Genomic DNA, 12,477 nt, shown 5'->3' with positions numbered 1-12,477 from the left:
TGAAATAAATAATAACATAATAAAAATAAACGAACCCTTAGATTTGCTCATGCTCAAAAAACCCTGCTGGAACCCCAGCACACAGCAGCACAGAAAGGCTTGTTCAGCAGAAAAAGCAGAGTAGTGTTGTGGCTGATACTTGATCTTTTATTGGATTTTATTTTCTGGGCTCGCACCCAGTTAGAAAAACAAAGACAAAATGTTTTGTTAGCTTGATATTCTGCAGGATGACAGCATGAAGTAGCAACACTTTGCCCTGAAATTTAATAGTACCATTTATATGCAAAGCCTCTTAAATTGAAGGCATTCACACAGTGGAGCTCTTGAAGCTTTCTGCTTCACAAGTTTCTGAAGACTCAGCTGAGTTGCAGTGCTTTGTGGGAATATAGCTTTGATGGCACAAGCTGCATCATTCCAGTAGACTTCTAGTGGAAGAAATTGTTGCACAAGTTTTAATTTTGTAAAACTTCGGGGGGGGGGGGGGGGGGTTTCTCTTATCAACACAGGGTAAAAAAATATATGCCTATAATCCTATCTGCAAATATAAACATCCCCATTATTATTTGTTTTAATGTCCCTCAGAAAGTTGCACCTGAACCAGATGCTTCCTATAGGCATCAATGAGACTCCAGTATAATCGTGACTGGATATTTCAACACGCTTCTTGAAAGAATTTGTAAAGTTTCATTAAACTTGGTTGGCACAAACTCAGTCCTTAAGCATAGTCCACAAATTTTCAGTATTTTCAGGTCGGCGCTTTGGGAAGGCCATTCCAGAAGTTTGACGTTAGCCTGCTTTATCTTTCAAAAAGCAGTTTTGATTTTTTGTTTGGGATCATTTTGACCATCTGACCATTAAACCTTTCTCCAGAAGGCATTTGGCCTGTCCATGTGGACAACTCCGATTTTCAGTTGAGCTTGAAGATGTCGACTTTGGAGCAGGGGCTTCATTTTTGGGGCAGCTCTTGGTGGTTCCTGGGTCGTTCCTAACTCATGCCTTCTCAGGTGTCAGTCCGTTAGTACAATAACTTGTACTTATGTACATTTTTTGGAATCTGCAGTTGTTTAGAAATAGCGCCAAAAGACCTGAATTATAAATCTACACTTCTCCTTCTTAGATCTTCACTGAGTTCCTTGGACTTTCCCATTGCTCTGAGTATCGGTCAATCCAATGAGTGCTGGCACGAAAATTATTTTTATGCTATGAAAGAGAAAATACCAATTTCTACTAGTCAATCATGATCACCAATGAAATAAACAGGCCTCGACCTGGTTTAAAGATACTGTAAAACCTTCATCAGCGCTTATTTAAAGATTTAAGTCAGTGTATGCTTACACAATAACATTCATGCCCATGATGAGTGCATGTATATTTCCTTTATTACTTCACACTGTGACTGGTGAGCTATACAGAGTTTTCTGAACTCTAACAGTTAAAGAGAGCACAGGTCATATACTCACACATTTAACACAGAACATTGTTTGAAATATGTGAACAACAGCAGAGTTTTATCAATTTTAGGTGTACAAGAGGGAACACACACAAACAGTTTTGTCATTGCTGCTTCAATGTAAACCTTCAGTGAAAGGCTAGGCTGGGGTCGGGTGGTTTCTGGCATGATTCAGTCATTTCAGTTCTTCAGAAAAAGGAAATACCTAAAAGAAACTAAGCCAAGACTGTTGGAGGTGCCTGCTGATAATTCCACAAAGCATCTAAACTGAAGGTTTCAAGGTGAGATTCAGGGAACAAAGTAAAGTAAAGCCTTAAACCTCAACAGGAAAGAGCAAGTAAACCAATTTAATGATTAGCGCACAACTCCAGTCAGACTAGTTACACTTTCACCAAACTGTCATTGTTTCACTGGCACAAAAAATATTGCTGGAAACATTTCTGAGTCTGTGTAATCCATTTCAGACTTGGTAACTTGGAGCATTGTTAAGAGAAATACCTCGCTATCATGCACAGAGAAGCAGTTTCCATTTTTTCAGCAGCATGATCATGCTTTATAGTTTATTTATTGAGGTTCTACTGAGCCATTTACTAATGGTGATTTACACACAGGAATTAGTCATGTGGTGTTAAACTATGTCAGATTTATTTACCAACATATTTTTGAATTATATCTCCACTTGTTTCAATAATGTCCTAAGAGTCAGCTGATATTTTTTTGGACTGGGACAATGTGCCTGAAATACTAAATCAGCACATTATGAATAATCTGCTGATTATTCAAAAGATTCAAACTTCCGTCTTTCGACTAAGCACCGAAAAAGCACAGCACAGGAAGGGTGGCATCGTGCAAGATCAACGTCTAAAATTATCAGCCTGAGAACAAACGCCGAAGACATCCGAGAGGTGCACAACTGAATCATCAGGATAACTTCCTGTTGACTTTTGGGTTTGGACTTGTGGACAAAACAGTCAGGGGTGGTCTAGAAGTTAAACTAAGGGTCAATCCATTAAACAAACAGCTCCTGCTTCCCATGGAATTTCCTCCTCCACATGAAACAAGTCCACTGCGGGGACATTGATTTATATACTGTGTCTTGTCACGGAGAAGACAGTCTCCACTGTGTTTAACGGATGTCTGTAAACCTCTCTCTTCTCCCCCTTGTGTACGTACTGATAACAATTTGAGCCAAATTTTGGATTTATCACTCCATAACAAGTGTTTCTACTGATTTTCCACCCAGTTCTAGTGTAATTTGCTATACCTCAGCCTTTTCTCCCTGTTTCCTGTCCTTAAGAATGGCTTCTTGACAGCCAACCTTCCACTGAGACCATTTCTGATGAAGCTTCAGTGAACAGTAAATGGATCATCTGAAGGTTCAGATGCATCATCCAGGTCGTGTGTCAGGTCTTTGTTTGGATTTTTCCTATTTCTGAAGGACAGGACTTTCAGATACTGTTCATCTGCTGGATATAATTTTCTAGGCCTGCCACTTCTTTTTTTGTCCTGCACTTGTCCAGTTTCCTCAAATGTTTCTAAGGCCACGCTGTACACCACACACTGAGATATGCCAAATTTTGGTTATAGCTTTTATTTCCACATCACTCTGATTGATACAAATACTTACTGACCTTGTATTGATTATTGACAAATACTACCCTGCTGCCCTTCAGTTCCTAAATTCTTTTTTGATCTCATCATTGTTTTATCACTGGTTCAATATTTCACCTCCCTACAAACAAGACGAACTGGTCCCTCTGTGGTATTTAAACCTCTGATATCTTTTAGTATTTACTCGTGGTAACTACAGTAAACTTCCCAGTTGTTATATAAACTTTGATTTTCTTTATGCAACTCAAACCCTGACCAAAATGGTTTTAGGTTCATTAAATCTTTCTTATGAAATGTAAGATGCTGTAGACTAGACTCAACCTGTGGGCATTGTGTAGATTTTTTAAAGGTTACATTAACCCCTTAACTGTGTTAAATCTGTTTGTTGTTTGATACTTTTTTCTTATTTTTAATGTTTTACATGCTCCTATTCACACCTTAAGAGGGAGTGCAATGGAAAAATGATGTTAAAGGGTAATAATGCACCTCTACTCTGCAGTTGTTTGTTTTGACTATTTTTATGACCAGTTCTTTGTGCACCACACATTATTGTGTACTTAATGATCCTGGTCCTATCAAAACAAATTAATCTATTTTAATTATAAAACCATGCTGGATAAACACCCTATTTATCTGTCTAATCTCCTATCATGTACCAACAGATGTTATAATTCACCCTCCTTAATAGCCACTTACCCTGGATTTACTCAGAACTATACAACATCTTTTTGTTTGCACACAGGTCAGGCAATAATCTTTAAAACACACACACACTGTAATGGAGGAGGTCACTGTAAGTGGGATGGACTTGACCTCCTGACTATGACTGATGTAGATGATAAGGTGCTGACTCTAAGAATCCACAATCTCAACAGGGTTGTCCGATAAGAACAGATGGCATATCCACAAAATCCACTGCCACTCAGGTATCTGTCGTTCACTCATTTATTTAGCAAGAATCCGAAGCACACATCCATAATGTGAGTGAGGGGATTTAACAGACTGTAAAATGCTATATGCCGTGTGATGAGTGATGGTGTGGTTTAGTCTCATGGACGCACACCGCTAACAGCATTAGAAGGAACGAAAATCCACACGGTGAGTAAACTCTGCTGACTCTTCCCACCTGCAGCTCCGACCGAACTCTCTGCGTCGACGTGTGCGTAGTGATGAGGTAGAATTGTGTCTTCTGATTGGCGAAGAGAATGGGTTGCCTCACCGCTCATTGGCTAAACGGCAGCAGTATGCTGATATCTTACTCCGCAGATGTGGCTCCGTTCATGAGTTCTGCGAACTGGCTGGCCTTTTGTACAGCCGCCCCCAACTTTGCGGAGCAAAGGTGCACTTCACTAGGAAGGTCAGGCAGTAGACTCCGGTGGAAGAGCTGGAAGTCTGATAAGTCGTGCCACTGATCGTGTATATGTCTTGTCTCCAACCTTTATCTGAACGGTTCGAACCCTGCCATCTGCTCCAGGGATTACTTGGCTGACCTTACCAACTGGCCATAGGGCACGAGGGAGCTGCTGGTCCACAATGAGAACGATAGTGCCAACAGTCAACTCATCTCTTTCCTGCTGCCATTTGTGCCGCATCTGGAGTGAAGGTAGATAATTCCGGATGTAGTGGATCCAGAATTGATCCGCCAAGGCTTGACATTGTCTCCACCTACGACGGCTCAGGAGTTCTGCTTCTGGGTAGACGACCTGTGGCATACCGGAATCAGGCCGCCCCATCAACAACATGTTGGGAGTGATCGGATCAATGTCTGCTACGTCTGAGGAGACATAACCTAGCGGCTTAGAGTTGATGATGCTCTCTACCTCGCTGAGTATCGTCCTAAAGACTTCCTCGGTGACATGCTGCGAGCCGAGAATAGTATGCAGCGCAGACTTGATGGAACGAATCTCCCGTTCCCAGGAACCACCGAAATGTGGAGCCTTTGGAGGGTTGAAACGAAAATGAATCTGCTGGCTGGCCAACTGTGACTTCAGAGCTGGGCCGAGTGCGTTGAAAGCCTCCTGGAGTTCAGAGCTACCACCTCTGAAGTTGGTACCTTGATCCGACAGCAGTTCGAAGGGCTTCCCATGTCTCGAGATGAAACGACGCAGTCCCATCAGGAATGAGTCAGTGTCCATGCTGGCAAGCAGATCAAGGTAGACTGCGTGGGTCGTTAGGCATTTGAAGATGATCCCCCACCGTTTCTCTGTACGCCGCCCCATCTTGACAAGGTATGGGCCAAAGCAATCCACCCCAGTTGAATAGAAGGCTGGGCAATGAAGTCTTAAACTGGATAATGGAAGGTCAGCCATCTTGGGAATGACCGGCTGGCTGCGCCACCTCCTGCATTCAGGACAGTTGTACTGGTGCTTCCGGACGGCCTCTCGTCCTCGAAGTATTCAGAATCTGCGCCGGAGCTCAGCAAAGACCCTCTCGGAGCCCGGGTGAGCAAGCTGGCGATCGCAATCCTGGACGATGAGCTTTGTGATAGGATGCTGAGGGTCAAGAACGACAGGATGCAAGATGTCTTGACTGAGGGTTTCACATCTGCGAAGCCGCCCCCCTACCCGAATCAGTTGAGCCTCTGGGTCATACTCAGGAGCTAAGGCAAGTAGGCGACTGCTGGCAGCTACCGGTTTGTGAGATGACAGCCGAACAAAATCTTCAGGGAAACTGTCTTCCTGTACCTTCCGGAGGAGTGCTAACTCCGCTTGCCTGTAATCCTCTGCCGTGGGTGTCGAGTCAGCAGCTGTCCCATGGACAGCTCGAACGTAAGCTTCCAGCAAGGTCTGGTAGCCACTGAAAGAACCAACATCAGGTAGATGTGGATCAGGTATTCTGGTGATGTTCCCACAGAAGCTCTCCTTCCGCAGCTCTGATGAATCATCAAGGGAAACGTGGTTCGGGAGCTCCGGGCAGTATGATGCCGCCTGCCAGAGAAAAGGTGGGCCCCGGCGCCACCGATGATGAGAGGTGAGCTGTGAGAGCCGTAATCCTCGAGTGATGTCGTCGGCAGGATTGTCGCCTGATCTGACATATCTCCACAGGCTCCCTTCAGTTAGCTCTTGAATATCTGCAACTCTAGAGCCCACAAAGATCTTGTAGCGGCAGGATTGGGACTGGAGCCAGTTCAGGACTGTAGTGGAGTCGGTCCAATAGACAATGCTTGAGATATGAAGGGTGAGTTCCCTCTTGAGGACGGCAGCAAGCTGGGCTCCCACATGAGCAGCACAGAGCTCCAACCTCGGAATGGACTGTTGACGGACGGGAGCAACTCGAGATCGGGCAGCTAGGAAGGCTACCTGGATTCCCCCCATATGATCTTCTGTCTGAAGGTAGGCTACAGCTCCATATGCCTTCTCAGATGCATCGGAGAAGATGTGGATGCTCTGCTTGCAAAGGGATGGGTCTGTCTCTGGCTGCACGTAACAACGTGGCAGGGAGACATCAGGGAGCTGAATCAATTCAGCTCCCTGATGCCACAGCTGCAGCAGGTCGATTGGCAGATTTGGATCATCCCAGTCTCTCCTTTTCCTCCAGAGATGCTGCACCAGGATTTTGGCCCGAGTGGTGTAAGGAATGAGAAGGCCAAGCGGATCATACTGCTTGGCCAGAACCCGATAGATGTTGCGCATTGTGGGCTCCACCAACTGCTCAGTGTGCCGAATCTGATATCTGAGCTCGTCAGACTGACAGTGCCATTGCAGGCCCAGAGTCCGCTCTGGTACATCAGTCCCATCGGGGGAAAACCACAGTTCACTGCTCTGTGAGACTGATCCAGGTGGCATATGACTGATGAGTTCTGGGTAGTTGGAAGCCCACTGTCGTAATTCGAAGCCACCGGTGAGCAGCAACTGCTGGATTTTGTTAACCAGTTGCTGGGCTTCGGGAAATGATGCGAAGCTCTGGAGGAGATTGTCAACATAGAAACATTTCTCCAATGTGTGACGAGTATCCTCGCTGGGGCTGCTGTGATCCAGAACGTGCCGCTGCAGAGCATAGGTGGCACAGCAGGGACTGCATGTCGTCCCGAAAGGCAACACTTGCCATTCGTAAACCTCTGGTTGCCTCGTGCGATCCATATCTCTCCAGAGGAACCGGAGGAAGGGCTTGTCCTGAGTCAAGAGGCGGACCTGATGAAACATCCCCTTGATGTCACTGCTCACTGCAATGGGATACTCCCGGAAGCGAAGTAACACACCCAGGAGCGTCGAGCCCAGGGTAGGACCAGGTAGGAGATGCTGATTCAGGCTGTTACCATTGTGCACGAAAGAACAGTTGAAGACAACGCGATCCTTGCCATTATGCTGAACCATGTGGTGTGGTATGTACCAGGTGCTACCATCCATCTCCATGTCTGCGATGGTGAGTTTACTCACATAGCTTGCATCCACCAGCTTCTGAATTTCCTGGTTATAGGTGGCTGCTTGTACAGGCGTCTTCAGGAGGCGCTTCTCCGTAGCTCGCAGGTGACCCAAGACAGAGTCCTTAGTGGAATGAAGCGGGACTGGTTCCTCTTTCCACAGCAACGGGGTGGCATACCGGTTGATACCATCCACCTCCACTCTAATGGTCTTCTCCTCTAGCATCTTGACAGCCATGGTATCCTGTTTTGAACGTGTGGCCACCTTCTCATTCTGGTATGGGAGAACATCCATCTGCCAGAGCTTGGCTACATTACTGAGAAGTTCAGCACTGGGAGTCAGGGTGCTTGTGAGTAGACACTGAGGAGTGGAGGCTTGATGTAGAAGAACCTTGGCTGGACCCTGCAGAGTCCAACCCAGCCGTGTCTTGAGTGCAGCTGGTCCTCCCCGTGGACCCAGATGGACAGGCTCTATTGGAGTCAGGAGATGTGGGTAGTCAGAGCCAATCAGCAATAATGGTTGAGCTTGGTGGAACGAATGAAGTGGAAGACTTCGCAGGTGGCGGTAGGACCTTTGCAGTGCATCAGCTGGATGTGAGTGTTTGGCAAGCCCAAGCTCAGTGGCAGTGAATGCTCTTTGGATCCGGAACCGTCTCCGAGGGTCAGTGGCGGAGGCTATAGAGAAGGAAACGGAATGTCCTTCCACCGTTCTAATATCTTGTCGGATGGTTCGGAGCGCCAACTCCTCCCTCTTTCCCTGAAGGCCCAGCTCTTGGGCAGCACTGTGAAGAAGGATTGTGCGCTCTGACCCATCATCTAGGATGGCATATGTCTCTAGCTTCATTTTGCCATTATAGAGGCACACCCTGACCATTTTCAGTAGCACACAGCTGGTCCCCCATGTTGGATCAACGTAGTACGTGACGGGTTGGACAGCTTCCTCCGCCGGTCTGTCAGAACTAGTGGATCGCGATGCATTAATCTCATGGAGTGTCTCCAAATGCACCTGATTGCATTGCTGGCATCTAGCTTTCAGGTAGCATTGCGCCTCTGGATGGTCCCTTCCACATCTCCAGCACCGCTTGCCTGTCTGAATCCAAGACAACTTCTGCTCTATATTGAGCTTCTTGAAATCTGTGCACTGATTGAAATAGTGCTGAAGATTATTACAGAAGGGGCAGAATTTCTTTGGCTTCCCCAATTTGGAAACTGGACGTGATGCCTGTTTTGGAGGCTCTGGGCCTTTAGCAGGAGGGTCGTAGCCCAATAAGACGGTTGTGGTTGCCGCTGCAGATCTCTGCTTGGGTCTGGCACCCTTCCCACGATCCACACGTGGCTCTCGAGGTTGCTGATGATGATGGAAATACACATCATCATCTTGGATGCGGACTTCATATTCAAGCCACTCTGCCAAATCTGCTAAGGTTGGGATGGGTGTCTGAAGAGGATTGATGAACCGCTTAAACTGCGCTCGAAGACTGTGTGGCAGTTTGGACAGCAGTCTGGTGACGTGTGACCCACACTCTAGTTCTGCTCTCCCCTCTTTCCCAAGCTGTTCTAACATTCCCACAAGAGCCCTCACTTTCAGGGCGAAAAGACGGAACGCTCGGCTGTCACCACTTCGCACCGGAGACTCTGACAACACGTCAGTGATCCGCTGCAGGGCAAGTTTGTGAGGTTGACCATACAGCTCTATCAGGGATGACATGGTCTGGCTGTATGGATAGCGACTATTGCTGTAGGAATCGGCAATAAGGAGGGCGTCTTCCAACTTGAGGTGATCGACTAGGATCTGGTACTTGAAACGTTCAGTTGCATCGTGAGGCAGGATATTGTCAAGGGCCATTCGCAAACGAGCGAACTGGCTGGGGTCATCAGACGTGAAGTATGGAATGTGTGGTGTTGGTCCCCGGTACACGGTCTCTGTACTTGGTAGAGGTTCGTGCTGACCATATTTCCTCCAGGCTTTGGAATCAGTTGGCGGCCAGCGAGGCGGGTCCCCAGTCATCTCCCAGAAGCTTTCTGGTTGTTGGCGCTGAAAGGTGTATGGCTCTGCATATTCAGGGGTGACCTGCCTCTTCACACATGCTCCAGGCCCATACTCGTCCTTCACGTTAATTTTCCCGACCTGTTCAGTCACAGGAAGTTGACTGTACTGATAAGGTGACGTACATCTGAAAGGACCTGAGGCTGCTGCACTAGCAGGAATTTCTGATACCGGAGGTGGTGGAACAGGGAATGGCTCAGCACTCTGAGGATCAAGTGGAAGTGATGCCTCTGGCCAAGGTAAATCCTGTATGTCATCCTCTGGTATGTGAAAGGAACGTACCGTGTGTGGGTAGTGTCTGGAGGCATGGTCAGGATGAGGAGACTGAGGCATGGAATCAGTCCACAAGGACTGCCTCTGGTCCTGGGTACGGGGGCCTAATGCAGAAGGTTGGGGAGCTGGTGACGTCTGGAGGGCTGAGGACCGGAGAGAGAGGGCACCAAGCAGAGTCTGAACCTCTCGTCTGAGCTGATTATTATCTTCCTGCATTTCTCTCAGTACTGATAATACCACGTCTGAGGTGCCATGCTGAGAAGTCTGGTCAGCTGGAGTGGCTGAGGTGTTGGGATGTGCCCCATGGTCATCAGGGGACTGGTTGTGCGACACATGCACCTGTGGTAGTGATCTCCTCGGCAACTGCACCAAGAAGTCATCGAGGTAACGAGGCCGATGACCATCGCGACGAGGACGAGGAGTGGATGAGAAAGCCATCTTGCCTGTGAAACTGTAAATCCGGCTCGAAGGACCATGTAATGGAGGAGGTCACTGTAAGTGGGATGGACTTGACCTCCTGACTATGACTGATGTAGATGATAAGGTGCTGACTCTAAGAATCCACAATCTCAACAGGGTTGTCCGATAAGAACAGATGGCATATCCACAAAATCCACTGCCACTCAGGTATCTGTCGTTCACTCATTTATTTAGCAAGAATCCGAAGCACACATCCATAATGTGAGTGAGGGGATTTAACAGACTGTAAAATGCTATATGCCGTGTGGTGAGTGATGGTGTGGTTTAGTCTCATGGACGCACACCGCTAACAGCATTAGAAGGAACGAAAATCCACACGGTGAGTAAACTCTGCTGACTCTTCCCACCTGCAGCTCCGACCGAACTCTCTGCGTCGACGTGTGCGTAGTGATGAGGTAGAATTGTGTCTTCTGATTGGCGAAGAGAATGGGTTGCCTCACTGCTCATTGGCTAAACGGCAGCAGTATGCTGATATCTTACTCCGCAGATGTGGCTCCGTTCATGAGTTCTGCGAACTGGCTGGCCTTTTGTACACACACGGTGCAAAATCTCAAATAAATTTTAAACTGCTATTCCTACTCTGGATTGTTCATTATGTACAATGAATCCAGCTCTGTGAAAAATATACAATATATTAAAAAAAAAAAAAGCCAAAGTTATGAACACTTACAGATAACAGTAAATTTTTACACTGAACCTTCAGGCCTGGTTCAACTAAAGGCCCAGACCTGAATACAAATTGAAAATTTGTACTGATGCTCTCAGCATTTTATTACATGGAGGGCACAAAATTAGTCTCAATAAACACATCCATCAAAGCCTCATCAGCCAAGCTGTGATTAAAACTACAAAAATAAAATAATTTTTCTATGAGTTAAAACTACAACAGCCTGGTTATGTCGATGGGCACATCCTTAAACTAATACTGTTGAAGTACTATTTCATTTTAATAGAGCATTCAGACTGTCTTCATTTAGCCACACTTGCCCACTCTCCCGTGTTAAAAGCGCTCCAGATCTGTCAGACTGTGAGGGCATCTCCTGTGCACAGCCCTCTTCTCACAGCCTCACAGATATTTCTACTGGATCCAGGTCTTGGTGTTAGCCTTGTTCTGGTGACGCCATTCTTTTCATGATTTGAAAGCATGCTTTGGATTGTTGTGCTGAAGGTCATTCAGCATCCTTTATGTAAGACTTCCCTCTTTACGAATAACGTTTTTAAAATTGCAGTTCAGCCAACATTTAAAAGATTTAGATAAAAAAAAAAATCACATGTAACACAGGTCATCAGACACGTGGCGAAAGAAATCACATGTAACACAGCTGACGCAAGACAGACAATTGATCAGACACATGTGGATAAATACCACTGTTATGGTAGCTGTGTGGTGGCCTATGTCACTGTGTTCAGTCTCATGCCCCTCCAAAGTCCAACACACTGTGACTTGGTGCTCTGACCCCCATGAAGTTAACTCATATGTTTATGACAAAATTTCATCAACAGCAAAATGCAACAAATCCTGGTGTAGAACACCAAAACCAATTTTGGCTCAAATTTTCTCTGTCAGATTTGGATAGCCATCGGTTGTAACATCTACCCATTTGTCCCTGTCTGTTCAAGCATGCAGTTATCTCCAGGAACCTTTCAGTGAGTGCATTGGTGCCAACTCCATAATCTCAAACTCATTTGTTAACCCACATACAAATATGAGTAACTAAGGTGTCTAGGGTACAATAACCAAAGGGCTGGATGTGACCCAGGGGCCGTGCAAAGCCCAGGTCTGATTATGTGACTCTGGGGCAAACTGTTCATGTTTTAATGATTATTTTCACTGTTACACCATATTTTCTCCACTTTTAGACGACTGTCTTCACTATCTCACACAGTATACCGTATCTAATGCCTTAGAATATCATTTGCACCCTTCTCCTGACTGATACCATATCTTTCAGCAATGCTTTGTAAGCTCTTTGTAAGATGCAACCAAGTAAAGTCAGAAAAGTCTCAGGACAGCTGATCTTTGACTTTAATCAGCCACACTGGTGGCAGGTGTGTTCTGACTACTATTTAACATGAATTTGAATCTGATTGTTTATTTTGAACACAGTCATATCCTGACAGTATAGATAGATATTGGTGTCTTTTTTTACATCACAAAAAAACTTCCATTATAACAGGGCTGTGCAGATCCTGATGATTGAAATCATACACTATCCATCAGATGCATGTAAGTAAAATCTATTTATATAGCTCTCT

The sequence above is a fragment of the Mchenga conophoros genome, linkage group LG6 (genome assembly GCF_057382185.1).
Source record: "Mchenga conophoros isolate Kocher_MC1m ecotype Shallow Benthic linkage group LG6, M_conophoros_male_GT1.1, whole genome shotgun sequence".
NCBI classification, from domain to species: domain Eukaryota; kingdom Metazoa; phylum Chordata; class Actinopteri; order Cichliformes; family Cichlidae; genus Mchenga; species Mchenga conophoros.
Note: the sequence above shows the minus strand (reverse complement) of the source record.